The following is a 6000-nucleotide window of genomic DNA, read 5'->3' on the forward strand; positions in this document are numbered from 1 at the left end:
AACCGACTCCAAATCCGCTCTGACAATTCAAACTGATGCCCGTCGCTCCAAAACTAGTCAAATATGACGTAACCGAATCAAAATATACTCTAATACTCATAATTAATCATTTTATAACAATTTCCAACTCCGCTAGAAAAGTTGGTAAAATCACCTTCAGGCCCACGTGCCCGGTTTCTGAAAACTTTCAAAGATAAACTTTACCCATAACCCCACGAACTCAAATATATAATTTATTCTACATTTCATGCCCAATTTCGTGATCAAAATCCAAGAATATAAATTTCTAGGTTTCCTACGAAAACCCCACAATTTCTATAAATCTCCATGTCTAAATCCATATACAAACCATGTATTTAACTCACAATGTGTGGGAATTACTTACCTCATAATATATGATGAAATATCCTATTCAAAAGCTCCAAAAATCACCCAACCAAAATGAAATGTGGAGGAAAATGGCCAAATCCCGCATATAAAACTTCACTGCCCAGGTCTGCCCTTCTACGCGATCGTGGAAAGACCATCGCGATCGCGAAGGCCAAAGACACACTGCCCCCAATTTCCCCTTCGCGTTCACGTTCCTCACGACGTGTTCGCGAAGCTTTCCGCCCTCACTGCTTCACGTTCGCATACCCAGCCTCGCGTTCGCGTAGGCCAAACATCCTCAGGCCCAGTCCTCATTTCCTTTTATGCGTTTGCAACTCCCCACTCGCGTTTGCGTAGGTTCCTCAAGTTCTTCACTGCGTTCGCATCTCTACCTTCACATTCGTGAAGGCCAAATCCAAGCAGCCTCAAAGTTCCTCTTCGCGAACACTGGACTCACTTCGCGTTCGCGAAGAAGGAAACCAGATACCAGATACAGAAGCAACAAATCATTTCATTTTTGTCCGAAACTACCCCAAAACACACCCAAGGCCCCCGGGACCCCGTCCAATCATACCATTCAGTCCCATAACATAACACAAACTTGCTCGAGACCTCAAATCACATCAAGCAACATCAAAATCATGAATCACACCCCAATTCATACTTAATAAACTTTGAAACTTTAACTTCTACAATCGATGCCGAAACCTATCAAATCACGTCCGATTGTCCTCAAATTTTGCACACAAGTCACATTTTACATTACATTACATTACATAATTTGCAGGAGTAATTAATAAATATTTGAGTAATTTAAATGCTAGAAAATCAATTTTAAAGCCTTAAAAATTGTGGAAAATTATGGAAAGTACTTATATGACTCTTATAAATTAGTGATGATGCAGAAATGATATTGTAAAAGTATATATAGCATTTATAAAACATGAGGGTAAAATTGGGTAGCAACAGACGTACCCATGATCCTTGATGAATTGCTGGCCAAGAAAGCCATCGATCTCCCTAAATCATCAAGGCCTGAGGAAATTGGTAAAGTTGGCGATCCAAAATACTGCAAGTTTCATCGCTCATTAGCCACCCTACAGATAAATGCTTCATCTTGAAGGAGAAAATCATGGCTCTTCTAAGTGAAGGAAAAATCATTAAAGGCATGGATGAAACAATAAAAGCAAATCATGCAAGTATCATGCTCAAGGAAAAGAAGTGTTCAAGGTTGCAAAACATTTCAAGAACTGCCTTCTTACAATTTGGAAGTTTCGAGCCCGTTGAAGTTGATCTTCCAAGGAAAACTCTTGAAGGTTCACTAGAGCTGGACACTCAGTCTAAAGAGAAAGACGATGAGGGTTGGACTCTACTCACTCACAAGAAATGAAAATATCAAGAAGTTTTGAGGCTACAACTTCCTAAGCCAAGAGCAAAAATGAGCGACGTGGATAAGCTACAACCACCAAGAATTATCAAATCTTCTATTAGCAAGAAGATTAACGGTGCCTTATCGCCGAAGTTCCAAAAGCCCATCACATTGCATGAATTCTTTCCTGGAAAATTCCTTCATGGAGGTCACGTTGGTGAAACTCATGTAGTGTCTAGTACTGATGAAATAAAGGAAAGCAACGATGAGCTTGATCCAATGAAAACACAAGAACATAATGATAACGGAAAATATGTCACATGTTGTGCAACAATTTCCTTCACAGATAATGACTTGCTGCTGGGGTCTAAGCCACATAACAAACCTTTGTTCATTGTAGGGGCTATTCAGGAACAACATCTCAATTGCATACTTGTTGATGATGGTTCAACTGTCAACATCATGCCAAAGATGGTGCTAAAAAGTTTAGGATCTCAATCGATGAGCCATTCAAAAGTAACCTAACAATCCAAGGTTTCAACCATGGAGGACAACGAGCCATAAGTATGATCCGCATGGGATTATCCATTGGTGATATGAAGTCAAACACCTTGATTCATGTCATAGATACTAAAATATCATACAACTTTCTGCTTGTGCGTCCTTGGATTCATGAGAATGGAGTGGTATCATCTGCTTTGCATCAATGTATGAAGTACAAAAGGGATGGGGAAATAGTCAAAATTAATGTAAACATCAATCCTTTCGCTTAGACAGAGTCGTACTTTGAAGATACAAAATTCTACCTAGATTCTTGTGAATGGAGTGTGGAGAAACCATCATCAATCGAAGACGCTGATGTCAATTCAAAATAAGAAAATAAGGCTCAATGGACTACCACCAAGCTGTCCAAGAAGACAACTAAAGAAGTCTCCGTTAAGCTATCATCATCTGAAGGTGATGTACAGACAAAGGGCAACCTCTGTTAGAAGAATGTATTGCAAATAAGAAAATAAGTCACATAGGAATTCAAGATTTGAAGGAGCATATGACCGTCCCAATTGCACAAATCGAATCCGTGACTTGTGAGTCTGCTAAAGGCAATCTCTAAGCTGATAAAATAAAAGGGCAGTTTGATCCTAAGGTCTTCATACTTCTTCAAAGGTCTGGTTACGACTTCTCCAATCCATCAAGACTAGGAGAACTCAAACACGAAGTCACTGGTGAAAATATACACGGGCTCAATGAGTCCCCAATGAAGTTGAGAAAGCAAGGGCACTACATCGCCACTCCAAAGTTTTGGTTGGGATTCAGTTTGGCAGAGCCTCTTTGAATTTCATCTAATAGAAGTAAAAATATAGATTCATCACAACATACCTCAGTAAAGGAGATGAAGGAAGTTAAGGGCAAGAAAATAAAACAACGAGCTTCAGTGTTTGATCGCATTCGAGGCTCAAGCCCTAAGGTCTCGGTGTTTGAAAGGCTAAGTCACAAAGGTGAACGTGTATCTTCCAAACATCTAAAGAATGTTTCCACTACCTCAAAGACCTTCATTTTTTGTCGCCTAGGAACCACAAGGAAGTCACCATCTAGAAAGATATTGTCAAAACATAAGGAGCAAGTCCATGAGGAGCATGGTCATTTTGAAGTTATTGGTGACAAAGCAATCTGTAGTGCTTTCCCATCACGTATGAAGAGGAAGTCTATTTTGTCAATATCCATAGATGGTCCACTAACGGTGTAAAAGAGAACCATTGTTTACACTTTCCTGCCTCGTAAAGAAGCAGAGAAAGAGAAAGAAGCCATACCGACCATCCAAGGAAGTCAAAGAGAAAAGTCAGACTTTGTGGAAACATCCTATCACATAACTGTGGAAAATAGAGCATGCCTTGACGTTAAGGATGAAGTACACGAGGATCCCCCTCAACTAGAAGATGGCGGGCAATCAATTGTAGATGAGCTTAAGGAACTCAATTTAGGTACTCCGAAAGATCCACGCCCCACCTTTATTAGTGCGCTTCTTACGGCTTAGGAAGAGGATTAATACTCTAAGTTATTGACCGAGTAAAAAAATATTTTCACTTGGTCGTATAAGAAAATGCCCGGTCTTAGTCCTAAGGTAGCCATTCATCATATAGGGATTAAAAGTGGAGCACACCCCGTGAAGCAGTCACAACGCATGTTTTGACCCGAGCTAGCACAAATCAAAGTCGAAGTCAACAAGCTCATCGAAGCGGGATTTATTACAGAGGTTAAGTACCCATAATGGATATCGAATATTGTACCTGTCAAGAAGACGAATGGTCAAATACGTGTTTGTGTTGACTTTCGAGACCTAAACAAGGCATGTATGAAAGATGACTTTCCGCTACCAATTATTGAACTCATGGTTGATGCTACAACATGGCATGAAGCTATGTCATTCATGGATGGGTCCTCCAAATACAATCAAATCAGAATATATCCAAAAGATGAAGAGTGTACTGCTTTCCGAACTCCAAAAGGGATATACTGCTACAAAGTGATGCCCTTCGGTCTGAGGAATACTGGTGCCACCTACCAATATGCAATGCAAAACATCTTTGACGACATGTTTCACAAGATGGTTGAATGCTATGTCGATGACTTGGTGGTGAAGACGAAGAGTGGGAGTTACCACCTTGAAGACCTTCGAATTGTTTTTGAAAGGTTAAGAAAATTTGACCTGTATATGAATCCACTCAAATGTGCATTTGGAGTTACCTCAGGAAAGTTTCTTGGCTTCATTGTGCGTCATCATGGAATTGAAGTTGATCCTGCAAAGATTGATGTCATTCAGAAAATGCCCAAGCCGAAGAACTTGAGGGATCTTCGAAGTCTCCAAGGAAACTTAGCATTCATCCGGAGGTTCATCTCCAATCTGGCCGGACGGTGTCAACCCTTCAATCATCTTTTGAAAAAGGATACCCCTTTTCATTAGGATCCGTCGTGTCAAAACGCTTTTGAAAGCATCAAAAGATACTTGCTGAATCCACCTGTGCTAGGAGTGCCAATGCTTGGGAATCCATTGATAATCTACATTGAGGTAGAGGAACGTTAAATTGGGGCACTACTTGATCAAGAGAATAAGGAGGGAAAAGAGCAAGCCTTGTACTACCTCAGTCAAACTATGATAGAAGCTGAGTTGAACTATACGCCTGTTGAGAAAATATGCTTAGCGTAAATTTATGCGATAAAGAAGCTAAGGCATTATTTTGAAGCATATGCCATCAAACTCATCTCTCGAGCAGATCCCATGAAGTTCGTGATGAATCGACCTGTTCTTTCTGGATGCCTAACAAGATGATCTATATTGTTTAACCAATATGAGATCACATACACACCTCAAAAGGCTGTGAAAGGACACGCACTTACCAATTTTCTAGCTGATTACCCTCTTCAGGCGGAATGGGAGCTTTCTGATGAATTTCTAAATCAAGACGTTTTGTTCATTGAAGAATTACCACCATGAAAAATGTTCTTTGATGGATTTGTTCGTCGTAACGGTTCGGGGGCAGGTGTTGTGTTGATCTCTCCAGAAAGACAAGTCTTGCCATTCTCCTTTGTTTTAGGTGAAACATGCTCCAACAATGCCACAGAGTACCGAGATTTGATCGTTGGTCTCCAAATAGCATTACACATGAAGATTCTATAGTTGAAGATCTACGACGACTCTAAGCTCATCATCAACCAACTTTTGGGGAGTTACCAGGTAAATAAGTAAGATCTCTTACCATACCATCAATATGCTTCTGGTTTACTTGAAAGATTCGACCAAGTATTCTTAAACCACGTCCCAAGAGAAGAAAATTGCAAAGCTGATGCTTTGGCTAACGTGGCCACGACGATGGCACTTGGAGAGAATCTGTCAACAAAGGTATATGTGTGTCATCGATGGGTTGTTCCTAGACTTCTTGATCTTTAAATCAACGAAAGCCATCATACGTATGTTCGAGTGATTGAAGAAGAAGATTGGAGGCAACCACTGATAGAGTACCTTGAACATGGAAAGTTACCTGAGGATCCGCGACAAAGAACAAATATCAAGTGAAGAGCACCACAATTCATCTTCTATAAGGGGACATTGTTTCGCCGCTCTTTTGAAGGACTATTCTTGCGATGTCTTGACAAAGAAGAAGGCCGCCAAGCGATGGAGGAAGCACATTCTGGCTCATGTGGAACACACTAATATGGTCCTAAGCTCCATTTTTGCATCAAGAGGATGGGCTACTACTGGACTACTG

This window comes from Nicotiana tabacum, chromosome 24 (genome assembly GCF_000715075.1).
Source record: "Nicotiana tabacum cultivar K326 chromosome 24, ASM71507v2, whole genome shotgun sequence".
NCBI classification, from domain to species: domain Eukaryota; kingdom Viridiplantae; phylum Streptophyta; class Magnoliopsida; order Solanales; family Solanaceae; genus Nicotiana; species Nicotiana tabacum.